Source organism: Colobus angolensis, unplaced genomic scaffold (assembly GCF_000951035.1).
Source record: "Colobus angolensis palliatus isolate OR3802 unplaced genomic scaffold, Cang.pa_1.0 Scaffold13, whole genome shotgun sequence".
NCBI lineage: Eukaryota > Metazoa > Chordata > Mammalia > Primates > Cercopithecidae > Colobus > Colobus angolensis.
This window is the reverse complement of record NW_012114252.1, coordinates 11,520,095-11,530,163: the sequence shown is the minus strand read 5'-3', so window position 1 is coordinate 11,530,163 and position 10,069 is coordinate 11,520,095. Positions and strand designations below refer to the sequence as shown.

The window sequence follows — 10,069 nt, the reverse complement described above, 5'->3', positions numbered from 1 at the left end:
CTGTAATCCCAGCACTTTTGGAGGCTAACAGGGGTGGACCACTTGAGGTCAGGTGTTTGAGACCCGCCTGGTCAACATGGTGAAACCTGTCTCTACTAAAATTACAAAAATTAGCCGGGCGTGGTGGCAGGCGCCTGTAATCCCAGCTACTTGAGAGGCTGAGGCAAGATAATTGCTTGAACCTGGGAGGCAGAGGTTGCAGTGAGCCGAGATCGCGCGACTGTACTCCAGCCTGGGTGACAGAGACAGACTCCATCTCAAAAAATAAATAAATAAAGTAAAAAAATAAAAAAGAATTCAGTTGAACTTGCACAGCATTTTTTTGTTGTCAAGCCACTCAAAACCATCTGTCTCTAGCCATCTGCAGCAGATACTTCCAAACTCCTGGAGGAGCCTTGAGACAGTGTGACCTTCTGCTCTTTCCATGAGACACATATGGGGCCCAGACAACCTGTGAAGTCTACCCCAGAGATAAGACTGGGCATCTGCTTTACAGTTACATAGAACATATGGATCCAAGCACAAGAGAAAACTTCCATCCTCAGGTCACGACTTAGGGGGGATCTTGTGGGAAGAAGGCACCCAAACGCACTCTTTTCTAGACCTTTGCCAAGGTCCAGATCATTCCCAAAGAAGAAGCAGGGATTGCCGTAGTGAGGCAAACCATACCATTCTCCAGATGAAAACAGCAAACAGAGGCGGGTGGGGCGGGTGGGTGGAAATAGAAAGGCACCACCTTCTGAGAATGATACTGGTCATGAAGGTATAGGGAAGGTAAAAGCAAATGTGTGGCTACTGGGCTGGTTTCCCTGAGAATTCTGGGTCTTTGTACCACTTGGTTCTTGGGAGAAACCCAATAAATAGATGGAAAGCCTTTGCTTCTTTAATTCCCCAGAGTGGAGCTGAGACAATGGCCTGCATGTACCGCAGCCTAAATTATTCATCAGCCTAAGAGTATTTGGTTCCAAAAGCAGGGGTCTTTAGTGTGGTGGGGGCAGAATGAGATTGTAGAGGATTTCAGAATGAACAGAAGTGAAGGCATTCAATGAAAAAAGGAAATGAATGAGAGAAGAATCTAAAAGAAACATTGGTAAGAGGGTGGGCTTGAGGGTTTTCCTTTTTTTTTTTTTTTTGCAACTGGAGAGGTTTGATCATGTTTAAATACTGATGGCAAAGTGGTAGCCCCAGGAGCAAGGCTGCCGGATGGAGGGAACCCCTGAGCAGGTGGGAGAGCACAGTGGAAGGTGTGTGCTTATGGAGGAGAAGGGAAGGACAGTCCACACCACATTGAAATGACTGAAGAATGTGAGGATGGATGAAGACAAGTGTTGGGGAGGCTGGACAGTTGAGCCAATTCCCATCTGATATCTTTCACTTTCCCAGGTGGGTCAGGAGGCACAGGGAAACTGAGGAAGCCTTCAAATAAATACATAAATACGGTGGCAGGTGGAAGAGCGATGACTGAGACTCACAGAAGAATGGTCGCCCTCAGCTGAGGTTGGGGATCATGGACTGGTAGCAGCTGCAACCCAAACATTGCATGATTTCCTCCAGCCATGCTCAGCAGGCCAGGATACGGACAGGAAAAGGAGATGCAGATGGACCAAGACTGGCTTCTAGATGGATGGGTGGAGAAGGCATTAGAGGGCAAGAGCACTGAAGACATTGGCAAGGGAATTGTTGAAATGTCTTTACTCATTCAACACGTGTTTACTGAGTGCCTGATACACGCCAAGATTTAGCCTGAGCATTGGAGACACAGTGGTGAGCAACACAGGCAAGGATTGTTCCAGTACTGTGCACTAGAGGCAAACTAGAAACAAGAAGATAAACAAGGAAATCAGAATTTCAGATGGTGGGTAAGGGCTATGACAGACGTGGTGCGACAAGGAACAGCCTGCTGTGTTTGGGGGCATCCAGGAAGACCTGAGGAGGCTGAAGTGATCACCCCTAAGGTATAGGCAGGGTGGGGAACAAGGGCAAGTCTCTAGAGGCTGGTAGGTAAGAAGGCTAACAGTCTTGCAGTGGCCCAAGAGAGTGGGGACACTGGAAAGCCAGGAAGCTGAGGCCAGAGTGGTGCATTCATTGCCCAGTCTCAGCAGTTGAGCTGTTCCTGGACCTTTAGTTGAAAGGCTGATACTGGGGCTTGGTATGTTTTCTCTGCTTTTCTCAGAATTGCAACTAAGGCCCAAAGCTGAGCCCAAAAGTCCTAAGAACTCAACATTTCAAGTTTAGAAAAACTTTCAGTTATTGCACAGGCTTGCTGAGACATGTCCTTGCCAAGAGGACAATAACAGCACAGAGAGCCCAACAACTCTGACAGCTGCTGGCTATGAGGCGGGAGACGTCTACCTTGTCACCTTCATTTAGTTCCACCCGTCCCTGCCCCATAGAGGGGAGAGAAGACTCAGAAGAGAGAACCACAACTCTCCTCCATTCTAAATGGGGACCAGCCTCATGGGCTGGCCTATGCCAGGTACCAAGGAGTCCTTTAGTGGGTAGACAAAAGTTTAGAAGAGATAGGACTGGAATGAGCCCAGCCTGAGACCTGAGAGTGACTGCACTGTTATGAGAGTTACACCGAGAAGGGGCGGAGGAGGTCCACTCTTCAGCGGTAGCACTTTGGGAGAAGAATTGCTATTTTATGTTTCTAGCCCAACACGTCTGGATGCCACGAGAACTTATTTTATGGCTTTAAGACAAAGTGGTTGGAGAAGAGTGAATTGGCTGCCTTGTCCCTTCATCATCCAACAAGGGTTTATTTGGCACACAGGATGTACTCAGTTCTACAGCAGGCACTGAGGAGACAGCGGCAGGCACGGCGCACAGATCCCCACCTTCCAGGCACTTAATGGAGGAGAGAGATGCTAACACACTCAAGGAGATGATAATTCTGGTTCTGATGTGTGCCCAGCATCAGGATTGAGAGTGGTATTGGGGACAGGGAGAGGAAGGAACTCTTGTAGTTAAAGTGACGAGGGAGAGTTGGCATTTGAGCGGGGAAATGGATGGAGCAAGGGGCAAGCTCTGTGGATGACTGAAAGAGGAGCTCTCTCTGGAAGAGGATGCTGTGGGGAAGGAATGAGCTTGGTAGAGTTGGGGGTGGCTGGAGTAGCCTCAGCAAGACAGATGTGGTAGGAGATGAGGGCAGAGAGGGGCCCACCCCCGAGGCCTTTCCAGACATGGTAAGGCTTTGGAGTTCAGTCTTGGTATGAAGAAAAGTTCCTGGATGGGTGACACAATGTGACACATTTTTTTTTTTTTTTTTTTATGAGACAGAGTCTTGCTCTGTTGCCCAGGCTGGAGTGCAGTGGCGCAATCTCTGCTCACTTCAAGTTCTGCCTCGTGGGTTCACACCATTCTCCTGCCTCAGCCTCCCGAGTAGCTGGGACTACAGGCACCTGCCACCGCGCCTGGCTAATTTTTTATATTTTTAGCAGAGATGGAGTTTCACCGTGTTAGCCAGTAGTCACGATCTCCTGACTGCGTGGTCTGCCTGCCTTGGCCTCCCAAAGTGCTGGGATTACAGGTGTGAGCCACCACACCCGGCCAATGTGACACATTTTTAAGACATTCTTCTGGGTACCATGGAAGATAGAAGATGCCATATAGGGCAAGAGCAGAAACAGGAGGCTGATTCCCAAGGCTGCATCAGCCCAGGTTGAGGATTGTTGGGCCTGGAAGCAGGAAGGCAGAAGAAGCAGTCAGATGGGGGATAGATTGGGATGGTGGGTCCTGCCATGTCCTGGTCTGTTGAGGTAGAACAGAAGGTAAGATCCCAGGGTGGAGGGTGAGTCACACATGCTTGAGACAAAGAGATGGGCAGCAGGACCAGGGGCTCCCTGAAAGAAGGGAAGTGACCAGGAAACATGGTGAATGAGTGAAGATCTGCAAGGGACTCAGAGCAAGGAGGACCCCGACCCAAATGAGAGCATCCACTTGAGAGCAAAGGTTTCAGTGAGAGCCAAGAAATGGTGAAACTTGCTGTAACTAGGTGAAGAGTGTGCATGAAATTGTTTGCAACTAATAGAGGTTCCACAGAGCACAGGGGAAAAGTTTAGAAGAAGAACAATTACATCAGGTCCAGGGAGAAGGAAACACATGGCCATGTGAAGAGGACAGTGACCAGAGGACCTTGTTCAGCTTGTGTGAAAGACATGGATGAGTCATGGGGGAAAGAAATGACCTAGAAATGTCCACAGATCTGGACTCTGAAGTCTCTGATGGATTGGAGGAATTGGGCCTCTCTAGAAGAAGCCGGCTGCTCCTGGAAATCCTACACCAGGTGGGCTGGCAACAGGATTAGTTGGTTCTCAGGAGCTACCCTGAGTGCTGGAAATAATATTAGCTCCAGATGGATGGGGGCCTTTCTGGATGGAATCCTTCACAGCTTGTCTTAACTGTGACTCCAGGGGAATACATGGAAAAATGGCATCATGGATTCTAAAATAACTCTAAGTCAGATCATTGTATATACTTTCTGTTTCCTTTACACAACCCTCACTCACTTCTCAACCCACAGAGATATGATTTCTGCTCACTCCATTTCACCAAAACAGCTCTTGCCAAGTTCTCTAGTGGTCTCCATATTACTTGAGCCAACAGACCTTTTTCAGCCCTCATCTTCCCCAACAACTCAGCCCCGTTGGCCACACCCTTCTTGGTGAAATACTTTCTTCCTTTGGATTTCTATGGTGATGTCACCCTCTCCTAACTGTGGTCCTGCCCCCAGCGACTCATTGGCTCTACGTCTCAAATCCTCATTTACATAGCCCTTAAGTGTTGGGGTGCCTTAATGCTTGATGGTAGGCCCTCTACTCTTCTCAATAACCTTTCTCTGAGGCATCTCAATCAGATCTGCGGCCTCGACTGCTTAATATAACAGAGGCATGTAATGAGTGCTGCAGAAGTGTTCAGTCGAGTACTTCACTATGGCATGTGAAAAGTAGCTTGATTTGGGGTCACTGTTATTCAGTGGAAAATGTAACCTTGGGACAGATAATGCAGCCCACATTTGAACTCTGAAAGACCATTCACTGGATTGAAAGACCGATAGGTACCAATAATTGCTGTTTATCCTTCATCAAAATTACCATTATTCTACAAGGTAAGCACTTGTCTATACATTACAAGCCCTGTATGTATTGCCTATGCATTAACTATGTATTAGCATTTCCTACATTCTATCCATTCCCTTTATTCAAAATATTACGCCTACCTTTTACTCAGCAGTCCACCAGGCTTTCCCATCCTCAGTAGCGTTTATTGATTGCCTTCAGGATCTATAGTAATGTTTAAAGCACTGCAATCCATCTCTATCCTCAAAGATCTTGATGGAGTATTACAATAACCCTATCACTTATTGTTGTCAGCTTTTCCATTAGCATCAATTAGAAAGGCATGAAGGGACCATATGTTGATCAATTACTTTATCAAGGGAACACGTATGGAAGAATCACTTGCAAATGATCAACAATCATTATTGCATGCAACTAAAAGGTGTATGTTTTATTTTTATTTTATTTTATTAATTTTTTTTTTTTGAGGCAGAGTCTCACTCTGTTGCCCAGGATGGAGTATAGTGGCACGATCTCGGCTCACTTCAACCTCTGCCTCCTGGGTTCAAGAGATTCTCCTGCCTCAGCCTCCCAAGTAGCTGGGATTACAGCTGTACACCACAACGTCCAGCTAATTTTTTTATTTGTAGAGACGGGGTTTTGCCATGTTGGCCAGGCTGGTCTCAAACTCCTGACCTCAGGTGATCCACCTGCCCCAGCCTCCCAAATTGCTGGGATTACAGGTGTGAGCCACTGCACCCGGCCTGTTTTACTTTTTTAAAAATCCACAATATAGCCAACTGTCTTGTATACACAAAATAGTGATCTGCGGTGCATCTCATGGCAACCATGCTGTTCAGCCTACTGATATTCTTTAATGAATTGTCTGCTTTGTTGACATCTGCACTCTGCAATTCCAGAATTGATCATACATTTCCCTCATAGCCCACCTCCTCATTTCCATTAATTTTACATACAGTCTGCAGAGATAATCTGCTGTCAAGGAGGTAACACTCACCTTGGAATCAGAAGTCCTGGGTCCAAGGTCTGACTTGTAATTCACTGGGTCATGCAAAAATCTCATTTTCTTCATCTCTATATCTGCCTGAATAACCCTACAGTCTCTCCACACCTCTCAAAATAGGCAGGTGGTAAGAGTTATTACTTATTAGAGGAAGCTTTAGAAATCCAAATATTTCACCATCATCCTTGATCAACGGAAGGTTTAAGAGAGACAGAGTCATCTATTCTCAGTAGCATGGACTGCAGGGAACTGCCTCACAGAAGACCCTGTTGATTTATTACGTTAATTTATTCCAGTTTGTGTGCAGAATATTAGGCATGCCTAGCTTCAGGTCTCAACCTGAAGTCATGTTTCATTCCACTAGATCTTCAGAATTATCCTATGAGATAAGCAGGGCAGGTGGTATTGTTTTGATTTTGCAAATGAGGAGAGATTCAAAGTTTGGCAAACTGAACAAGATCACACAGCTAGAAAATGGACAAACCAAGGCTCCATTTTTCAAGCTTTCTAATCCCTAGTTCTTCACCTTCCAACACCTCTAACCAGAAGGGAGAAAGCAGTTCTTAAGTCCCTTTTCAGTGCAAAGAACGACAATTTAATAACCCAAGAGAGTTGATGCACCTTCCAAAAGATTCATTTCTCTCCTGTTCACAAAGAGTCAGGCAGAAATTGATTTAGAACAATCAGGAGAAGACTCAGTAAGCTTCATCTACACAATAAAAATAATACACTTAGCATTCTCATATAACTTCACATTTTGTAGTTATTGATAATAAACACTTAAAAATTTATCTCATAGATAACCAGGTGGCTAGTATAATTATTTTACAACACAAAACACTTAGACAGGCTTCCTTTTTATTGGTAGAGATGATTTAAAAATCAATTTAACAATGCCACTTTAAATGTACAGAGTTTCAAGCCTCGTTGTGGTGGGATACATCCTGGAAATTTTGGGCATTTAATTTACAATAAGCCTCAATAAATTGCCCTCATGTGATGTCTCTCATGACCAGAGGTCATACATACAGGCTGAAGCTTAGTTGTAAACAGACTTCACCATACATTCTAGCCATTTCCAGCTTGAGACACAGGAACCTCCTCTTATCATAACCAAATGTTGACAAGTCCCTTTGACCTAGAAAGTGACATACAGTGAAATGGACCTCAGTTTAAATTCTTCTCAAGTTTTCAGGGAGAGAAAGCAATTCCAAAGCAGCCCATTAGAAGTATTTGTCTGCATGCATAAGACATTAGGCAGCCTGACATGACTTGATGTTTGCAAAGGGAAGGATGGGTTTGAGGCAAGAGGATTTTGTATGTGCCAAGTGGTACAGGCCAAAAGAGCCACACATGTAACTTCTTTACATACAGCTTGCCAGGTCTTTGCTTGGCTGCAACTAGCTGATTTTTTACGAATGTTAAGTTCATGAGCAAATGAATAGACGATCCAAACCTACCTTTTTAATTACAAAATGCTTTTTCCTCCCCCACAATCAGACTTCTACTCATCTCAGCACTGAAAAAAAAAATGTAATCATCGTAATTCCTAGTAGCTTGCTTCTGTTTCCGCTTCAATAGATGCCCCGTAGATGGGAAGTCACATAACAGCTCCATGTCCCATCAAGTTGCTTCCACCCGAAAACAGCTGCAATGCTTATCTAATTAAACCCCAGCACCAAACTGTGAGCTTCTGCATCAATCATTAATATTATATTTTGGATCATTTTAAATTCTGACTGGGGTAGGTGGCTCCCCACGCACTGGTCTCTGAAGGAGATTTTTCAAATAATCTTTAAGTGGCATTGAAAAAAATAAAACAAGCTGCCTGCTGTTTGAGGAAAGCTCTACCATCCTGCTGCACCCTGATTAGCTGTTAACACTAATTGAGAGATGAATATTGCTTATTCCAAAAATGCTAAAGATGGGTTTTTTTAATTATGAAAAGGAAAACGCAGTTCTCCTCACCTCAAAAATGTGTCTGTGGCTCCTTGCCCAAATTCTGAACAGCGCCAAAAGAATGGTGGTTTCTGGGTCTCTGGTCTACAGTTTGCAGAGTGATTATCCCGAATCACTTCTTTTCTCTAGGTGGCCCTCCAGAGTTAGTGAACCGTGACCTCCATGTGGGATTTGCACATGTGAGCCCTGCATCTGGAATGCAGAAACACTCTTCACAGAACTCTGATGGCCCAGAAATATTCATGGAAATCTCTGTCCTGGTCAGGCACATGTTGATGTACTTAGGCTTAAGCTCATAAACCGAGAGGAACAGTTTCCTACATCCCTCTTCTAATGACAAAAGCCAACGGCCTGAGCCAAATGGGACAATTTAGAAAAAGAGAGACTGGCGAAAACCAAATGAATGTCTGCTTCCTTCTAGCATTCTAGGAAAAATACCAAGCGGCTGTGCCAAAGTGCACTGCTTGTCTTTGTTAGGAAAATACACTCAAAATCAGGGGAATCAGTCAGTCCCAGGTTCAGGAAAGATGTATGCAAGAGGGACTTCCTGATGAGGAAAAATCGACTACAAAAACACAGCATGCACCCAGCTCAGCATAAACACAGCTTAAAAGTCACAGGGAACTAGCAAGAAGTGTAGAATCCCGAGTTTCTTGTTCTTGTTCCCATAAGCCGGGATTGGCTGAGACTTAGCCAGGATACCACCTGGCATTCAGCCACATCAGCTAAAGAGATGAGGAACCTGAGAGGAAACAAATGTGAGGAAGAGGATGATTCAAGAGGACCAGAAATACAAGGAAAGGACAGAGGCCCTAGGATGTTCACTGCAGAGAAGACAGGCTGAAAGATTTAGGAACCGGCTGAAAGCCAACATGCTGGAGCCTCCCGAAGGGTGGAGTCAGGGATCTCTCCTGCTATTATTGTATCAGCAGCCTCACGGCTACCCTCAGACCTGAAATTTGTGATAGATTTATACACAGTTAATAGAGTCCTGCCCATGCTACTTTCCTACTATCTCTGTGTTTCCTAGAACCAAGGTACACCCCTCCCCATGGCTCTCCCACTGCCATCACACTCTAAGCATATGTCCAGTCCTAGGGAGCTATAAGACCTTGAGTGTATTGGTGAAACTCTCCAAGTCTCATTTTCCTCATCTGTAAAATGAATATATTTGGAATACATTTATTCCAAATATAAACTATTTGGAATATATTTATTCTACTAAAATTTGACATTTTTAGTACTTCCTACATATCAAGTTAAATGTGTAAATGTTGGGGGGTTTGTTTTGTTTTCTTGTCTTGTTTTTTGTGGGGGTTTTTTTGTTTTTTTTGTTTTGTTTCGTTTTGTTTGAGACAGAGTCTTACTCTCTCACCCAGGCTGGAGTGCAGTGACTCAATCTCGGTTCACTTCAACCTCCACCTCCTGGGTTTAGACAATTCTCCTGCCTCAACCTCCCAAGTAGCTGAGATTACAGGCACACACTACCACACCTGGCTAATTTTTGTATTTTACTAGAGAAGAGGTTTCACCATCTTGGCCAGGCTGGTCTTGAACTCTTGACCTCAAGTGATTCACCCACGTCAGTTTCCCAAAGTGCTGGGATTACAGGCATGAGCCACTGCGCCCAGTCAAATGTGTTTTGATATATTAGTATTATTCTTGTCCTATAGCACAATGTGGAAAATGTTATTTCCATTACGCAGATGAGAAAATGCAGGCCACAAAACTTCCCCAACGCTCCCAAAGTCATCCAGCAAGAAGCACCAGAATCAAAATCTTCTTATCCTTGCCAAATAAAAAAGAAAGAAAGAAAACATAAATAAAAGTGGAACAATAAGAATAATAAAAAAGAGTGAGGGAGACAGAGAGAATCTGGAAGCACTATAAGAAGAAGAAACCTAAATCTAATTTATCTCACTTTGAATAAAGGACAATTTGTAAAATTTAGCAGTAAAGACTGTAATATGCTTGAAATTTAATAGACTTGGGAGATGTAATAAGAACAGTCTTTTTTGCAAGTGTTTAT

General features: G+C 44.4%; 1 long non-coding RNA gene across 1 annotated transcript; it reads left to right on the top strand.

Annotated features, from left to right (window-relative positions):
* Positions 1-4,929: 4,929 nt before the first annotated feature.
* Positions 4,930-9,836, top strand: LOC105505870. Its single transcript, XR_001000828.1, has 3 exons — positions 4,930-5,107; positions 8,170-8,300; positions 9,747-9,836. It is a non-coding gene; the product is annotated as an uncharacterized LOC105505870 (long non-coding RNA).
* The last annotated feature ends 233 nt before the right edge of the window (positions 9,837-10,069 follow it).